Consider the following 20,636-nt stretch of genomic DNA (forward strand, 5'->3'; position numbering starts at 1 on the left):
ACTGTCTGCACTAGGGTGAACTATAATACTCTCTGTACTAAGGAGCATGAGAACACTCTCTGTACTAGGGTGCACGAGAATACTCTCTGTACATGGGTGCACTAAAATACTCTCTGTACATGGGTGCACTAGAATACTGTCTGTACATGGGTGCACTTGAGTACTCTCTGTATTAAGGAGCTCTAGAACACTCTCTATACTAGGGTGCACTAGAATTCTGTCTGTACTCGGGTGCACTAGAATACTCTCTGTACTAGGGTGCACAAGAATACTCTCTGTACTCGGGTGCACGAGAATACTCTCGGTACATGGGTGCACTAGAATACTCTCAATACTAGGGTGAACTAGAATACTCTCTGTACTCGGGTGCACCAGAATACTCTCTGTACTCGAGTGCACCAGAATACTCTCTGTACTAGGTTGCACCAGAATATTCTCTGTACTAGAGTGCACTGGAATACTTTCTGCACTAGGGTGCAGTGGAATTCTCTCTGTATTGGGGTGCACTAGAATTCTCTCTATACAAGGGTGCACTGGAATACTCTCTGTACTAGGGTGCACTAGAATACATTCTGGATTAGGGTGCACTAGAATTCTGTCTGTACTAGGGTGCACGAGAATACTCTCTGTTCTCGGGTACACTATAACAGTCTCTGTACTAGGGTGCACTAGAATTCTCTCTGTATTGAGGTGTGCTAGAATACTGTCTCTATGAGGGTGAACTAGAATGCTCTGTGATCTAGGGTGCACTAGCATACTGTCTGCACTAGGGTGCAAGAGAATATTCTCTGTACTAGGGTGCACCAGAATATTCTTTGTTCTCGGGTGCACTAGAATACTCTCTATACATGGGTGTGCTAGTATACTGTCTGTACGAGGGTGAACTAGAATACTCCCTGCACTAGGGTGCACGAGAATAATCTTTGTTCTCAGGTGCACTAGAACACTCTCTGTACTCGGGTGCACCAGAATACTCTCTGTATTAGAGTGCACTGAAATACTTTCTGCACTAGGGTGTACTGAAATACTCTGTGCTCTAGGGCGCACTAGAATTCTCCCAATAATAGGGTGAACTAGAATACTCTCTGTACTAGGGTGCACCAGAATACTCTCTGTACTAGGGTGCACTCGAATACTCTCTGTCCTCGTGTGCACTGGAATACTTTCTGCACTAGGGTGCACTGAAATACTCTGTGTACTCGGGTGTGCTAGAATACTCTCTGTACGAGGGTGAACTTGAATACTCTCTGTACTCGAGTACACTGGAATACTGTCTGCACTAGGGTGCACTGAAATACTCAGTGCACTAGGGTGCACTAGAATTCTCTCAATAATAGCGTGAACTAGAATACTCTCTGTACGAGGGTGCACCAGAATACTGTCTGTACTAGGGTGAACTAGAATATTCTCAGCTCTAGGGTGCACTAGCATACTGTCTGCACTAGAGTGCACTAGAGTACTCTCTGCACTAGGGTGCACCAGAATAATCTTTGTTCTCGGGTGCACTAGAATACTCTCTGTATTAGGGTGCACTAGAATACTGTCTGTACTAAGGAGCATGAGAACACTCTCTGTACTAGGGTGCACGAGAATACTCTTGGTATGTGGGTGCACTAGAACACTCTCTGTACTAAGGAACACTAGAACACTCTGTGCTAGGGTGCACGAGAATACTCTCTCTACATGGCTGCACGAGAATACTCTCTGTACATTGGTGCACGAGAATACTGTCTGTACTAAGGAGCTCTAGAACACTCTCTGTACTAGTGTGCATGAGAATGGTCTCTGTACTAAGGTGCACTAGAATACTGTCTGTACATGGGTGCACCAGAATACTCTCAATAATAGGGTGAACTAGAATACTCTCTGTACTCGGGTGCACCAGAATACTCTCTGTACTAGAGTGCACTGGAATACTTTCTGTACTAGGGTGCAGTGGAATTCTCTCTGTATTGGGGTAGGCTAGAATTCTTTCTGTACGAGGGTGCACTGGAATACTCTCTGTACTAGGGTGCACCAGAATAATCTTTGTTCTCGGGTGCACTAGAATACTCTCAATAATAGCGTGCACCCTAATCCAGAATACATTCTGGATTAGGGTGCACTAGAATTCTGTCTGTACTAGGGTGCACGAGAATACTGTCTGTTCTCGGGTACACTATGACAATCTCTGAACTACGGTGCACTAGAATTCTCTCTGTATTGTGGTGCACTAGAATACTCTTTGCGTGAGTGTGAACTAGAATACTCTCTGCACTAGGGTGCACTAGCATACTGTCTGCACTAGGGTGCACTAGAATACTCTCTGTTCTAGGGTGCACCAGAATACTCTCTGTATTAGGGTGCACTAGAATTCTGTCTGTACTAGAGTGCACGAGAATACTCTCTGTACTCGGGTGCACTAGAATACTCTCTGTACTCGGGTATACTAGAATACTCTCTGTACTAGGGTGCACCAGAATACTTTCTGTACTAGGGTGCACCAGAATACTCTCTGTACTAGAGTGCACTGGAGTACTCTCTGTCCTAGGGTGCAGTGGAATTCTCTCTGTATTGGGGTGCGCTAGAATACTCTCTGTACTAAGGTGCACTAGAATACATTCTGTATTAGGGTGCACTAGAATTCTGTCTGTACTAGGGTGCACGAGAATACTCTCTGTACTCGGGTACACTATAACAATCTCTGTACTAGGGTGCACTAGAATTCTCTCTGAATTGGGGTGTGCTAGAATACTGTCTGTACGAGGGTGAACTAGAATACTCTCTGCTCTAGGGGGCACTAGCATACAGTGTGCACTAGGGTGCACTAGAATACTCTCTGCACGAGTGTGCACGAGAATAATCTTTGTTCTCAGGTGCACTAGAATACTCTCTGTACTAAGGAGCACTAGAACACTCTGTACTAAGGTGCACGAAAATACTCTGTACATGGGTGAACTAGAATACTCTCTGTACTAAGGAGCATGAGAACACTCTCTGTACTAGGGTGCACTAAAATGCTCTCTGTACATGGGTGCACTAAAATGCTCTCTGTACATGGGTGCACTAGAATACTGTCTGTACATGGGTGCACTTGAGTACTCTCTGTATTAAGGAGCTCTAGAACACTCTCTATACTAGGGTGCACTAGAATTCTTTCTGTACTCGGGTGCACTAGAATACTCTCTGTACTAGGGTGCACAAGAATACTCTCTGTACTCGGGTGCACGGGAATACTCTCTGTACTCGGGTGCACCAGAATACTCTCTGTACTAGAGTGCACCAGAATACTCTCTGTACTAGGTTGCACCAGAATATTCTCTGTACTAGAGTGCACTGGAATACTTTCTGCACTAGGGTGCAGTGGAATTCTCTCTGTATTGGGGTGCACTAGAATTCTCTCTGTACAAGGGTGTACTAGAATACTCTCTGTACTCGGGTGCACCAGAATACTCTCTGTACTAGAGTGCACCAGAATACTCTCTGTACTAGGTTGCACCAGAATATTCTCTGTACTAGAGTGCACTGGAATACTTTCTGCACTAGGGTGCAGTGGAATTCTCTCTGTATTGGGGTGCACTAGAATTCTCTCTGTACAAGGGTGTACTAGAATACTCTCTGTACTAGGGTGCACCAGAATACTCTCTGTACTCGGGTGCACCAGAATACTCTCTGTACTAGAGTGCACCAGAATACTCTCTGTACTAGGTTGCACCAGAATATTCTGTGTACTAGAGTGCACTGGAATACTCTCTGTCCTAGGGTGCAGTGGAATTCTCTCTGTATTCGGGTGCACTAGAATTCTCTCTGTACTAAGGTGCACTAGAATACATTCTGTATTAGGGTGCACTAGAATTCTGTCTGTACCATGGTGCACGAGAATACTCTCTGTACTCGGGTACACTATAACAATCTCTGTACTAGGGTGCACTAGAATTCTCTCTGTATTGGGGTGTGCTAGAATACTGTCTGTACGAGGGTGAACTAGAATACTCTCTGCTCTAGGGGGCACTAGCATACTGTGTGGACTAGGGTGCACTAGAATACTCTCTGCACGAGGGTGCACGAGAATAATCTTTGTTCTCAGGTGCACTAGAACACTCTCTGTACTAAGGAGCACTAGAACACTCTGTACTAAGGTGCACGAGAATACTCTGTACATGGGTGAACTAGAATACTCTCTGTACTAAGGAGCATGAGAACACTCTCTGTACTAGGGTGCACTAAAATGCTCTCTGTACATGGGTGCACTAAAATACTCTCTGTACATGGGTGCACTTGAGTACTCTCTGTATTAAGGAGCTCTAGAACACTCTCTGTACTAGGGTGCACTAGAATTCTGTCTGTACTCGGGTGCACTAGAATACTCTCTGTACTAGGGTGCACAAGAATACTCTCTGTACTCGGGTGCACGAGAATACTCTCTGTACTCGGGTGCACCAGAATACTCTCTGTACTAGAGTACACCAGAATACTCTCTGTACTAGGGTGCACCAGAATATTCTCTGTACTAGAGTGCACTGGAATACTTTCTGCACTAGGGTGCAGTGGAATTCTCTCTGTATTGGGGTGCGCTAGAATACTCTCTGTACTAAGGTGCACTAGAATACATTCTGTATTAGGGTGCACTAGAATTCTGTCTGTACTAGGGTGCACGAGAATACTCTCTGTACTCGGGTACACTACAACAATCTCTGTACTAGGGTGCACTAGAATTCTCTCTGAATTGGGGTGTGCTAGAATACTGTCTGTATGAGGGTGAACTAGAATACTCTCTGCTCTAGGGGGTACTAGCATACAGTGTGCACTAGGGTGCACTAGAATACTCTCTGCATGAGGGTGCACGAGAATAATCTTTGTTCTCAGGTGCACTAGAACACTCTCTGTACTAAGGAGCACTAGAACACTCTGTACTAAGGTGCACGCATATTCCTTTGTACATGGGTGAACTAGAATACTCTCTGTACTAAGGAGCATGAGAACACTCTCTGTACTAGGGTGCACGAGAATACTCTCTGTACATGGGTGCACTAAAATGCTCTCTGTACATGGGTGCACTAGAATACTGTCTGTACATGGGTGCACTTGAGTACTCTCTGTATTAAGGAGCATGAGAACACTCTCTATACTAGGGTGCACTAGAATTCTGTCTGTACACGGGTGCACTAGAATACTCTCTGTACTAGGGTGCACAAGAATACTCTCTGTACTCGGGTGCACGAGAATACTCTCTGTACTCGGATGCACCAGAATACTCTCTGTACTAGGGTGCACCAGAATATTCTCTGTACTAGAGTGCACTGGAATACACTCTGTACTAGGGTGCAGTGGAATTCTCTCTGTATTGGGGTGCACTAGAATTCTCTCTGTAAGGGGTGCACTGGAATACTCTCTGTACTAAGGTGCACTAGAATACATTCTGTATTAGGGTGCACTAGAATTCTGTCTGTACCATGGTGCACGAGAATACTCTCTGTACTCGGGTACACTATAACAATCTCTGTACTAGGGTGCACTAGAATTCTCTCTGTATTGGGGTGTGCTAGAATACTGTCTGTACGAGGGTGAACTAGAATACTCTCTGCTCTAGGGGGCACTGGCATACAGTGTGCACTAGGGTGCACTAGAATACTCTCTGCACGAGGGTGCACGAGAATAATCTTTGTTCTCAGGTGCACTAGAACACTCTCTGTACTAAGGAGCACTAGAACACTCTGTACTAAGGTGCACGAAAATACTCTGTACATGGGTGAACTAGAATACTCTCTGTACTAAGGAGCATGAGAACACTCTCTGTACTAGGGTGCACTAAAACGCTCTCTGTACATGGGTGCACTAAAATACTCTCTGTACATGGGTGCACTTGAGTACTCTCTGTACTAAGGAGCTCTAGAACACTCTCTATACTAGGGTGCACTAGAATTCTGTCTGTACTCGGGTGCACAAGAATACTCTCTGTACTCGGGTGCACGAGCATACTCTCTGTACTAGGGTGCACAAGAATACTCTCTGTACTCGGGTGCACGAGAATACTCTCTGTACTAGAGTGCACCAGAATACTCTCTGTACTAGGGTGCACAAGAATACTCTCTGTACTCGGGTGCACGAGAATACTCTCTGTACTCGGGTGCACCAGAATACTCTCTGTACTAGAGTGCACTAGAATACTCTCTGTACTAGGGTGCACCAGAATATTCTCTGTACTAGAGTGCACTGGAATACTTTCTGCACTAGGGTGCAGTGGAATTCTCTCAGTATTGGGGTGCACTAGAATTCTCTCTGTACAAGGGTGCACTGGAATACTCTCTGTACCAGGGTGCACTAGAATACATTCTGGATTAGGGTGCACTAGAATTCTGTCTGTACTAGGGTGCACGAGAATACTCTCTGTTCTCGGGTACACTATAACAATCTCTGTACTAGTGTGCACTAGAATTCTCTCTGTATTGAGGTGTGCTAGAATACTGTCTCCATGAGGGTGAACTAGAATGCTCTGTGATCTAGGGTGCACTAGCATACTGTCTGCACTAGGGTGCACGAGAATATTCTCTGTACTAGGGTGCACCAGAATATTCTTTGTTCTCGAGTGCACTAGAATACTCTCTATACATGGGTGTGCTAGTATACTGTCTGTACGAGGGTGAACTAGAATACTCTCTGCACTAGGGTGCACGAGAATAATCTTTGTTCTCAGGTGCACTAGAACACTCTCCGTACTCAGGAGCACTAGAACACTCTCTGTACTAGGGTGCACGAGAATACTCTCTGTACTAGGGTTCACCAGAATACTGTCTGTACTAGGGTGCACTAGAGTACTCTCTGTACTCGGGTGCACCAGAATACTCTCTGTATTAGAGTGCACTGAAATACTTTCTGCATTAGGGTATACTGAAATACTCTGTGCTCTAGGGCGCACTAGAATTCTCCCAATAATAGGGTGAACTAGAATACTCTCTGTACTCGGGTGCACCAGAATACTGTCTGTACTAGGGTGCACTGAAATACTCTGTGTACTCGGGTGTGCTAGAATACTCTCTGTACGAGGGTGAACTTGAATACTCTCTGTACTCGAGTACACTGGAATACTTTCTGCACTAGGGTGCACTGAAATACTCAATGCACTAGGGTGTACTAGAATACTCTCTGTACGAGGGTGAACTTGAATACTCTCTGTACTCGAGTACACTGGAATACTTTCTGCACTAGGGTGCACTGAAATACTCAATGCACTAGGGTGCACTAAAATTCTCTCAATAATAGCGTGAACAAGAATACTCTCTGTACGAGGGTGCACCAGAATACTGTCTGTACAAGGGTGAACTAGAATATTCTCAGCTCTAGGGTGCACTAGCATACTGTCTGCACTAGACTGCACTGGAATACTCTCTGCACTAGGGTGCACCAGAATAATCTTTGTTCTCGGGTGCACTAGAATACTCTCTGTATTAGGGTGCACTAGAATACTGTCTGTACTAAGGAGCATGAGAACACTCTCTGTACTAGGGTGCACGAGAATACTCTTGGTACGTGGGTGCACTAGAATACTCTCTGTGCATGGATGCACTAGAATACTCTCTGTACTAAGGAACACTAGAACACTCTGTGCTAGGGTGCACGAGAATACTCTCTCTACATGGCTGCACGAGAATACTCTCTGTACATGAGTGCACTAGAATACTGTCTGTACTAAGGAGCTCTAGAACATTCTCTGTACTAGTGTGCATGAGAATGGTCTCTGTACTAAGGTGCACTAGAATACTGTCTGTACATGGGTGCACTAGAATACTCTCAATAATAGGGTGAACTAGAATACTCTCTGTACGAAGGTGCTCTTGAATACTCTCTACACGGGTGCACTAGAATACTCTCTGTACTAGGGTGCACTAGAATACTCTCAATAATAGGGTGAACTAGAACACTCTCTGTACTAGAGTGCATAAGAATGGTCTCTGTACTAAGGTGCACTTGTATACTGTCTGTACATGGGTGCACTAGAATACTCTCAATAATACGGTGAACAAGAATACTCTCTGTACTAAGGTGCTCTCGAATACTCTCTGTACATCGGTGAACTAGAATACTCTCTGTACATGGGTGCACTAGAATACTCTCTGTACTAGAGTGCACTGGAACACTCTGTGTACTGAGGTGCACTAGAATACTCTCTGTACATGTGTGCACTAGAATACTCCCAATAATAGGGTGAACTAGAATACTCACTGTACTAGGGTACACGAGAATACTCTCTGTACTCGGGTACACTATAACAATCTCTATACTCGGGTGCACTAGAGTTCTCTCTGCACTAGGGTGCACCAGAATACTGTCTGTACTCGGGTGCACTAGAATACTCTCTGTGCATGGGTGCATCAGAATACTCTCTGTACTAGGGTGCACTGGAACACTCTGTGTACTAAGGTGCACTAGAATACTCTCTGGACATGGGTGCACTAGAATACTCTCAATAATAGGGTGAACTAGAATACTCACTGTACTAGGGTACACGAGAATACTCTCTGTACTCGGGTACACTATAACAATCTCTATACTCGGGTGCACTAGAATTGTCTCTGTACATGGGTTTGCTAGAATACTGTCTCTACGAGGGTGAACTAGAATACTCTCTGCACGAGAGTGCACTAGAATAATCTTTGTTCACGGGTGCACTAGAACACTCTCTGTACTAAGGAGCACTAGAACACTCTCTGTACTAGGGTTCACCAGAATACTCTCTGTACTCGGGTGCACTAGAATACTCTCTGTATTAGGGTGCACTAGAATACTGTCTGTACTAAGGAGCATGAGAACACTCTCTGTACTGGGGTGCACGAGAATACTCTCTGTACATGGGGGAACTAGAATACACTCTGTACTCGGGTTCACCAGAATACTGTCTATACTAGGGAGCACCAGAATACTCTCTGCACTAGAGTGCACTGGAATACTTTCTGTACTAGGGTGCACAAGAATACTCTCTGTACATGGGTGCACTAGAAAACTCTCTGCACTAGTGTGCAAGAGAATACTCTCTGTACTAAGGTGCACTAGAATACTCTCTGTATTAGGGTGCACTGGAATACTCTCTGTACTAACGAGTGCACCAGAATACTCTCTGTACTTGGGTGCACTACAATACTCTCTGTACTAAGGTGCACGAGAATACTCTCTGTATTTGGGAGCACCAGAATACTCTCTGCACTAGGGTGCACCAGAATACTGTCTGTACTAGGGTGCACTGAAATACTCTGTGCACTAGGGTGCACTAGAATTCTATCTGTATTAGGGTGCTTTAGAATACTCTCTGTACAAGAATGCGCTAGAATACTCTCTGTACTAGAGTGCACTGAAATACTTTCTGCACTAGGGTGCACTGAAATACTCTGTGCAGTGGGTGCACTAGAATTCTCTCTGTATTAGGGTGTGCTAGAATACTCTTTGTACAAGAGTGCACTAGAATACTCTCTGTATTAGGATGCACCAGAATACTCTCTCCACCTGGGTGCACTAGAATACATTCTGTACCAGGGTGCACTAGAATTCTGTCTGTACTAGGGTCAACTGCAATATTCTCTGCACTACGGTGCAGTAGAATACTCTCTGTACGAGGGTGCACGAGAATACTCTCTGTACTCGGGTAAACTATAACACTCTCTGTACTAGGGAGCACCAGAATACTCTCTATACTAGGGTGCACTGGAGTACTTTCTGCACTAGGGTGCACAAGAATACTCTCTGTATAAGGGTGCGCTAGAATTCTGTCTGTACTAGGGTGAACTGCAATACTCTCTGTATTAGGGTGCACGAGAATACTCTCTGTACTCGCGTACACTATAACACACTCTGTACCAGGGTGCACGAGAATACTCTCTGTACTCGGGTACACTATAACACTCTCTACACTCGGGTGCACCAGAATACTCTCTATACTAGGGTGCACCAGAATACTCTCTGTACTAGTGTGCACTGGAATACTTTCTGCACTCGGTTACACTATAACACTCTCTGTAATCGGGTGCACCAGAATACTCTCTGTACTAGGGTGCACTACAATACTCTCTATACTCAGATGAGCTGGAATATTTTCTGTACTTGGGTGCACTAGAATACTCTCAATTTTATGGTGCACTGGAATACTCTCTGTATTAGGGAAACCAGAATACTCTCTCCACCTGGGTGCACTAGAATACATTCTGTACTAGGGTGCACTAGAATACTGTCTGCACTGGGGAGCACTAGAATACTCTCTGTACCAGGGTGCACTAGAATACTCTCTCCTCTAGAGTGCACTAGAATACTCTCTGTACCAGGGTGCACTAGAATATTCTCTGTACTCGGGTGCACTAGAATACTCTCTGTACTGGGATGCACTAGAATACTCTCTGCATTAGGGTGCGCTAGAATACTCTCTGTCCTAGAATGCACTAGTATACTGTCTGCACTAGGGTGTGCTAGAATACTCTCTGTACTAGAGTGCACCAGAATACTCTATCCACCTGGGTACAATAGAATACATTCTGTACTAGGGTGCGCTGACCTACTGTCTGTACTAGTGCGCACTGCAATACTCTCTGCACTAGGGTGCACGAGAACACTCGCAGTACTAGGGAGCGTGAGAATACTCTCCGTACTAGGGTGCACTGGAATTCTCTCTGCACTAGGGTGCACTAGAATACTCTCTGCTCTAGGGTACACTAGAATACTCTCTGTACTAGAATATCCTCTGCACTAGGGTTCACTAGAATACTCTCTGTCCTCGGCTGCACTGGTATACTCTCTGCACTAGGGTGCACTAGAATACTCTCTGCTCTAGGGTACACTAGAATACTCTCTGTACTAGAATATCCTCTGCACTAGGGTGCTGTAGAATACTCTCTGTACTAGGATGCACTAGAATACTCTCTGCACTAGGGTGCGGTAGAATACTCTCTGTACTAGGATGCACTAGAATACTCTCTGCACTAGGGTGCGGTAGAATACTCTCTGTACTAGGATGCACTAGTATACTGTCTGCACTAGGGTGCGCTAGAATATTCTCTGTACTAGAGTGCACCAGAATACTCTAGCCACCTGGGTACAATAGAATACATTCTGTACTAGGGTGCGCTGGACTACTGTCTGTACTAGTGCACACGAGAATACTCGCGGTACTAGGGAGCGTGAGAATACTCTCTGCACTAGGGTGCACTAGAATACTCTCTGTACTAGAGTGCACTAGAATACTCTCTGTACCTGGCTGCACTGGTATACTCTCTGCACTAGGGTGCGCTAGAATACTCTCTGTACCTGGCTGCATTGGTATACTCTCTGCTCTAGGGTGCACTAGAATACTCTCTGCACTAGGGTGCGCTAGAATACTCTCTGTTCTAAGGTGCACAAGAATTCTTTCTGCACGAGTGTGCACTGAGTACTCTCTGTACTAGGCTGCACGAGATTACTCCCTGTACAGGGTAGTACACAGTGTAATACACAGGGTATTACACAGGGTAATACACAGGGGTAGTACACAGGGTAGTACACAGGGTAGTACATAGGGTAATACACAGGGTAATACACAGGGTAGTACATAGGGTAATACACAGGGTAATACACAGGGATAGTACACAGGGTAGTACACAGGGTAGTACATAGGGTAATACACAGGGTAATACACAGGGTAGTACATAGGGTAATACACAGGGTAATACACAGGGTAGTACACGGGATAATACACAGGGGTAGTACACAGGGTAGTACATAGGTTAATACACAGGGTAATACACAGGGGTAGTACACAGAGTAATACACAGGGTAGTACACAGGGTAGTACATAGGCTAATACACTGGGGTAGTACACAGGGTAATACACAGGGTGGTACATAGGGTAATACACAGGGTAGTACATAGGGTAGCACATAGGGTAATACACAGGGGTAATACACAGGGTAGTACACAGGGTAATACACAGGTAAGTACACAGGGTAATACACAGGGTAGGACACAGTAGTACACAGGATAATACACAGGGGTAGTACACAGGGTAGTACACAGTGGTAGTACACAGGGTAATACACAGGGTAGTACACAGGGGTAGTACACAGGGGTAGTACACAGGGTAATACACAGGGTAGTACACAGGGGTAGTACACAGAGGTAGTACACAGGGTAATACACAGGGTAATACACAGGGTAGTAGACAAGGTAATACACATGGGTAATACACAGGGTAGTACACGGTAGTACACAGGGTAATACACGGGGTAGTAGACAAGGTAATACACATGGGTAATACACAGGGTAGTACACGGTAGTACACAGGGTAATACACGGGGTAGTACACAGGGTAGTTCACAGGGGTTGTACACAGGGTAATACACAGGGGTAATACACAGGGGTAATACACAGGGTAGTACACAGGGTAGTACACAGGGTAATACACAGGGGTAGTACACAGGGTAGTACACAGGGTAATACACAGGGGTAATACACAGGGTAGTACACAGGATAATATACAGGGGTAATACACAGGGGTAATACACAGGGGTAGTACACAGGATAATACACAAGGTAATACACAGGGTAGTATATAGGATAGTACACAGGGTAATACACAGGATAATACACAGGGTAGTACACAGGGGTAGTACACAGGGTAGTACACAGGATAATACACAAGGTAATACACAGGGTAGTATATAGGATAGTACACAGGGTAATACACAGGATAATACACAGGGTAGTACACAGGGGTAGTACACAGGGATAATACACAGGGGCAGTTAAATACATTGGGGAAATGCATTGACTAGATTGTATATTACACAAGGAAGCTGTCATGCCTGGAAATCCATTCCTCAGAACAGCTGTCCTCATACACAGGGGGGAGCTCCATGAACTGGCAAGGATGTTGTTCAAAAGAACTTTGGCATGCATTATTTCAATCCCTACTGCTTCCCTTGTGTATTGAACATTGTCACAATGTTTTTAAACGCCCAGCCGAACCTGGGACCGTGACTTCCATCTCCCCCAGAAGAGTACACCTCTGGCAATGTAGCACAGTCTCTGGGCAGCATTGAAAGCTCAATAGTCCAGGAGCTGAAATCAGATTCATACATCGCACTGCACTGCCCCCCAACCCCACACACAAACCTTCTCACTCAGAATGCTACCAAACTAATGCACAGATTCACACATCTCTCCTTCTGTAATAGACAGCTTAGCCTGGGAGCTTCAGAATGGCTCAATGCATTATGAGGTGGTTAAATTTCTGCCATGGGCTATAATTCCATGGAAGCTACCTTTGGGAGGAGCAGAGCCCAGCTTGTTGGAACTACTCTGTACAACCCTCACCACAGCCCATTTGCCCGAGGGTGGGAGCTGGGCATCACCTCATTTGCAGCATTCCTTCTGCATTGTCCGTTGCAATGTCCTGACAATCATACTTTGATTACAAAGTGACCCATAGGAGTTGACGCTGATCATCAGCCACAGGAAAGGGTGGGAAGGGATTGAGTGGGCATGTGGCTCTGAAAGTCTTTTGTGTGGAGGCTCCAGGAGCCTGGTTTCACAAGGTGGAGAAAGTGAGGACTGCAGATGCTGGAGATCAGAGTGGAGAGTGTGGTCCCGGAAAAGCACAGCAGGTCAGGCAGCATCCGAGGAGCGGGAGAGTCGATGTTTCGGGCAAGAGCCCTTCAAGGTGTCTGATCACTCTCCTGTCCTGTGGACAAAGGCTTTTTTTTGCAGTTTAAGCTTAACCCAGATCAGACCCGAGGTTTTTAACATCGCTAGACAACAAGGGGACATAAAGATTCTTTACACTTGACATTACTATTGTATACACGATGGAAAAGGCACGAGTGCATTAACCTCATATCTGGCTGCCATTATAATATGCCCACACTTCTTTTTACATGGAATTCTGGGATATAGTGAGGGAAGCCTTAAGCACCGAGCCAGAATGAGGGTAGAAAGCACAGAGTCAGCTCCTACTGGACAAGAAATGGTGAATGGAAGGGAAGAGGGCAGCAGATTGATACCGATGGTCAACAAAATACCTTTTGGGTTGTAATTGGCTGGAAAAGAGCAGCGCCAATGTGATATAGAGCATCAGTTCTGGTTAGCCATCTTCCCAGAGGTTACATCACATAATCTCCAGCCCCTAGCCACCCCCAGTGGTCACCTCAGCTATTGGTGACTGCACCGTTGCATTTTCCTTGGTAAGTGAATAGACACTTGATTTCCCAGTTGGACAATCAAACATCCTCCACGTCCAATGACTTACTTTTGCTCAAAAGCGTATTATTTTTAACAATACAATGTTTTAATATTAATACTACCATGTCCGTTTTTCCATTGTCCGTTGCAATGCCCTCTCAATTATCTTTCAATTCCAGGGCTATCTGGAAGTGTTGGCAATGGTAACAGGAACAGGGAGGGAAGGATTGTCGGGCTGAAGTGAGGGTGCTTCTCTGATGTGGGACGGTTGGAGGGGGTGATGGTAAGATGCGTCTGAGGGGGTATGAGATTTACCTACAAATAGCGGGTTAATTGTTGAGGCAAACGTGCCTGGTGGTTTGTTGAAAACTGAAATGTCACCACCTTTTCTATTTACTTTGAGATTGCAAACCAATTACCCGTGAAGGACAGGAGCACTTTTTGAACTTTGCCAGAGCATCATATTTTAATTAATGTGGAAACCTGATGGGAGAAAATGCCTCAGGATTCCCGAAAATGCACAGACAGTGTTGAGAGCGCGAAGGAGCATGTACAATTCTTAACTTGCTCCCTATTCTTGACCAAAAAAAAGCGCATGATTGAGAAGAAAACAGTTCAAAATCACTTGTTTGTTGTTATATTTCTTTGAAGAAAATACTATCCTTGCGACCAGTTGAAGAGCTGCTGAAGGGAATCAATTTGAAGAGCCATTGGAATGCGGTGGGAGGATGAACATAGTTATGGCACATGTCCCTCACGTGGAATTGGAACGAGCTCTTGTAGAAGGCCAGCACAGACGTAAGCTGAAAAATGTGTTGCTGGAAAAGCGCAGCAGGTCAGGCAGCATCAAAGGAGCAGGAGAATCGACGTTTCAGGCATAAGCCCTTCTTCAGGGCATAAGCCCTTGGATCCTGCCTGACCTGCTGCGCTTTTCCAGCAACACATTTTTTAGCTCTGATCTCCAGCATCTGCAGTCCTCACTTTCTCCCAGCACAGACGTAAGAGGGCCAAATGGCCTCTGTCTAAACTGTAGCAATTCTGCGATTCTACGTTTTTATAGGCCATAGTTGGAATGAAGATGTTTTAAAATATGCAGATAAATAACTTGTTTTGAAATGCTAACTGGAATGGTTATCTGTAAGTTTGTGCAAATGTCCCTTCTGCTTTAGATGAAAGAAATTTATTGTCTGCATTTATTGTAAATTGCAGCGTACCAGAAAATAAAGTTTCAAAGTTCATACTTCTGGAGTGATCCAGATGAGGAAACGTGTGTGCTTTATGTCAGTAGTTTTTTAAATTTTAACCAACAGATTATCACAGGTAGTGTGCACTATGGGCTGAACACTTCACCTTCTAGGTGAAGCATAGGTAAACCTCCAGGCTGATCTTTGCAAAATGTTCAATGCAATCTCTGCTTTTCACTTATATCTCTTTGATCTAAACCTGTTTTAAGTGGAAACTGCGTTAGCTCTTTTAAAACTATTGCATTTGCCGCTTGGCCAATGTGTGCTGCTTAATTGTAAAGCCCTTCTGTTGCAGCCCCCTTCAGTTCTTCTGGAAAATGAAAGGCAGACTTACATTTTTACAGACTCTTTCGCTTCTGTGCTGGTTAATACAAATGAATGTCCTTTTGTGACATGCAGTCCCACAAAATGATTTGCATGTAAGAGCCATGAAGTTAATGTCAACATATTTTAGTACACTGGAGCAAGTGTTGCTTGATGTCTAAATCAGTCAATCAATGCTCAAAGGCTAGAGAGAAATAGTTGCATGGCAGGCTTTAATGGAGGCAGGATGCTGTTCACCAGCTCTGACAGTCTGTTTCAGCAGTACGTTTTCTGCTGTGTAGTGAACATAGTATCAATGGGTCAGGATCTCCCTAATCTCTAGTCCCTGCATAGCACGTCTCCATATACTGTCTCTGTTATACAGAATCATAAAACACAGAAGGAGACTAATGGGCCAGTTGCACCCATGATAGCACTTTGAAAGGGCTATCAAAATACCCCACTACCTTTTCCCGTACTGTTTACACCCAGCTCTGCCCAACCTCCTCTCTCTCACCCCTTCCTGGACACGCCATGCCCTCATGCCCCTCACCCATGCTTTCACATATTCCCCAACTCCACATCTACCTCTCCTTTGGATTTTCTTCCATCTCTCTCTCTCTCTCTCTCCAATCCCCTCACCTCTCCCATGTCTCCTGTCTACATTCTCTCCCACTGACTTCCCTCTCCTTCTCAAAGAGTTTAGAATCAGAGCATAGAATCTCACAGTGTGGAAGCAGGGCATTCGCCCATCGAGTTCATACTGACCCTCCGAAGAGCATCCTACCCAGACCCAGACCCAGACCCTTACCCTGTCTCTGTGACCCTGTATTTCCCATGGCTAATTGACCCAGCCTGCACATCCCTGTCCTCTATGCACAATTTAGCATGGCCAATCCATCTAATTCTAGGAAATGTCAATGGAGGAGTGAGAAGTAGGGAAGGCAGAGGGGTTCACAGAGGAAACTTCAGAGCTTAGGGAGCTCAAACTAAAGCCATGGCCTTATCTCTGTGGCTCCTGCAAATGTAATGTTTTTAAGTATTTGATCCCCATTTGGCATTATCATTAAGTGTGCTTCTGCCAGTTTTGGGGACATTTATTCAAGACCTCTAATGCATTAACATTGTGATGCAACTACAATAATGGAAAACCTCCAAATTAGTCTTTCTCCATGGGATGTAATGTCATACAGTGGGTACAGCGCTGTTTATTCCGGTAGGTAAAATTGTGAAAGGTGTTCCTGATTCAAATATATTTTGAGTGGAGTCCATATATCCTCCTCCACCCATGACCAAACATAAAAATTTCCTTTGGATAACAGAAGCAGTGGTAATGTCACTGGACAGCAATCAAAGACCCTGGCCTCATGATCAGGGATATCGTTTTGAACCCCACTTTAGCAGGAGGTGAAATTTGTTTTTAGCAAAGAAAACCTCTGGGAAGGAAAAGTCACCCTAACAGCAGTCATGTAACCATTGTTGATTATTCTCTCATTCCAGCTGGGGCCATGTTGTATAAAAGGAGCCATGAATGAAACCATTGGGAGACAATACAAGTTCTGCCTTCATCCACATCACATAGGTCATTGCATTTTGCCTTGTTCCATGTATTGCCCATTGTTTGAGTGGGACATGAAAAAGAATTGTGCGGCCATCATCTGACAATAAAGACACCATGATGGAATAGACACTTACCTGTTTCGACAGATCACTTTGTTACCTGAACAAAAATGACATCGATGAATTTTGTGGATTCCCCCCGAAGATTCCACCCCAGCAGTTGTAGCCCGTCCTGAAGGTAGCATTCTGTTTGGGTACGACAAAGGATTTCACCAAAGTGTAAGAGAGTGAATCAGCTTGAAGAAAATCTATCCTCCCATCCCAAATGGTTTTGTGCTTCTCCCTTTTATCTCATTCCCTTCGTCACTTGTTTTTTTTATTCATTCACAAGGGCATCACTTCCTAGGTCAGCACTTATTGCCCTGCTCAAATTGCTCAGAGGGTAGTTAAGAGTCAACCAGCTTACTGTGGGTTTGGAGTCACATGTAGGCTATGCCAGGCAAGACCGGCAGTTTCCCTCCCTAAAGGACATTCGCGAACAGGATGAGTTTTTCCCGAAAATTGACCAATGGTCATCATTAGACTCTTAATCCCAGAAGTTTACTAAATTCAAATGTGACCATCTGCCAAGGTAGGAATCAAACCTGGGTCTCCAGAACATTCCCTGGATCTCTGGAATAAAAGCCCAATAATAATGCTACTCAGCCATCCCCTCCCCACATGCTGTTTGCATTGCACCATTATGCCCCTCACTCTTCTCCGGTCCCTCCACCCTACACTTTGTTCTGCTATAGCGCCCATTTCATGTACACAAATTCGCTGTAGCGTGATTGATGAATTGGGGACACATTCTAAAGTGCAAGCTTTTAAAATGTGTGGTGGCTGTAACGTGATTACAGTGCCAACACTCTAAATACTGTATCCAAAGCACGATGTTTCTGTAACACAGGTTTACACATGTTATAGAAGAACTATCTGTATCGCAAGTCGCTTGTAAATTTCCTGCTGCTCCCACTCCCTTGCTCTGGTTTTGTTAAGAAGCTGTTCATGTCCTAACATCTAGTGGCTCAGGCGATGGGTGACCCACCTGAAAAGCTAACACTGTTTCCTTCTCTACACCGATGCTGTCTGACCTGCTGAGTATTCTCATGTTATATTCCAAGATGGAATAGGCTGCATTTCAAACATGGGGTGAAAACTATATACCTAGATCGAGGGGTTTGGGAGCACAATGGGGATTAATAGTTGTTAACATTCAAGGGTCTACAGATTGTGATCATTCAGTAAATTTGACACCATGACTGCCTTAAGGTAAAAATTAAATGTGTGACTGTGTCTGACACCTTTTTCCTTTAAATGACCAAAAGGTGACACCAAATATCTAACATTTCAACCAGGCTAAAGAAAAAATGAATAAAAACTCACAGTATAACATGAGCTCACAGAATCCCAACAGCGGAGAAGCAGGGCATTCTGCCCACTGACCCTCTGAACATCCTACCCAGACCCACCCCATCGATGTAACCCAGCATTTTCCATGGATAACCCACCTAGCCTACACATCCCTGGACACTTCAGCGTGGCCTACCCACCCAAGCAGCACATCTTTGACCTGTGAGAGAAAACCCACACAGACACAGGGAGAAGGTGCAAAATCCCCAATCACCAGAGGCTAGAATCCAACCCATGGCCCTAGTGCTGAGAGGCAGCAGTACTAACCACTGAGCCACCATAATCAGCGGCTAAATTGAAATAAATAATGATAAGTTGCTGAATGAAATTGCATTTATTCAATTAGATTTTTAAAAAACTTTTATTTCCCAAGTGTTTAATAAGTTGATTCTAGTGGGAATGCTTGTCCTTAGAGCAGCATAAATTATGGGGCGATTTAAACGCACAGAATTCGGAAAGGTTTTGATATACTAAATGGGTACTGCCACTTTTCAGGTAGCCATAGGACAGAGACCTCAGTTAATTGGCAAAACAATTCAGGAGGGAGATGAGGAATGTTTATTTTATTATACATTGAGTTGTCACGCTCTGCAGTGTGCTGCCAGTAAGGGCAGTAAGAAACAGTCTCAATAATAGGGCATTTGGATAAATATTTAAAAGGAAACCAGTGCAGGGCTATAGGGTCAAAGCAGGGTGAGAAGGATTATTCAGACAGTAGTACATACCCAAGGCCATCTCTCCATGTTGTGTGATTTAACATGTATCGGATGTTCAGAAACTTTTTCCCCGGGTACAACAGAGTGTTACAAGGGGACATAAATTTAAGGTGAAGGGTGGAAGGTATAGGGGAGATGTCAGCGGTGGGTTCTTTACCCAGAGAGTGGTGGGGGCATGGAATGCGCTGCCCGTGGGAGTGGTAGAGTCGGAATCATTGGCGACCTTTAAGCGGCATTTGGATAGGTACATGGATGGGTACTTAATCTAGGTTAGAAGTTCGGCACAACATCGTGGGCCGAAGGGCCTGTTCTGTGCTGTATTGTTCTATGTTCTATGTTCTATAGGAAATAGGAGGAGGAGGCCATTCAGCCCCTCTGGCCTGCTCAACTATTCAACAAGATCATGGCCACTAATGTCCTTTGATGTCTTGAATATTTAAAAAAATCTATTGACCTCTGTCACAAATACACTCAGTGACTGCTTCTAACCCTCTGAGGTAGGGGAATTCCAAAGGGTTCACCAGTCTGTGACTGAACGGCTTCTTCCTGTCTCAGTACGAAATAGCCTTCCACTTACGCTGAGACTGTGTTCGCTACCTATAGGTTGCCCTCACATCAGAGGAAACCTCCTTGCAACCATCTGTGGAGTCCATCCTGGAAGGATTTCAGATGTTCCAATTCAACCTCCTTCCACTCTGCTAAATGCTGGCAAAAAGCAGGACCCTCGCCTTCAGACTCTGATGTAAATCACAGAACCCGTCCCTCCAGGGTGGGAGCAGGCCATTTGGCCCGTGGAGTCCACCTGACCCACTGAACAGCAGCCCACTCATACCCTTACCCCACATTTCCCATGGCTAACCCACCTAGCCTACACACTACACCATGGCCAATTCACCCAACCTGCACATCATTTGGACTGTGAGAGGAAACCAGAGGAAACCCATGCAGAAGGTGCAACCTCACACAGTCACCCAAGGGTGGGATTGAAGTCAGGTGAAGCAGCAGTGATAGCCATGGTGTCGCCCTCGCTTCACAGGAGGAGCCTGGCATCCTGGGAAATCAGTCTGTTGAACATTTCTGTCTACCCTTGGCACAATGCTGTTCTGGGTACCTCCCACCAGAAGGGGGCAGTACTGTGATGTGTACAAAAATCAACAGAAATCCATCAAACTTGCCCCACACTCACTGCAGC

This window comes from Chiloscyllium plagiosum, unplaced genomic scaffold (assembly GCF_037043375.1).
Source record: "Chiloscyllium plagiosum isolate Xiang-an unplaced genomic scaffold, Cpla_swu_hap1 HiC_scaffold_7, whole genome shotgun sequence".
Lineage (NCBI taxonomy): Eukaryota > Metazoa > Chordata > Chondrichthyes > Orectolobiformes > Hemiscylliidae > Chiloscyllium > Chiloscyllium plagiosum.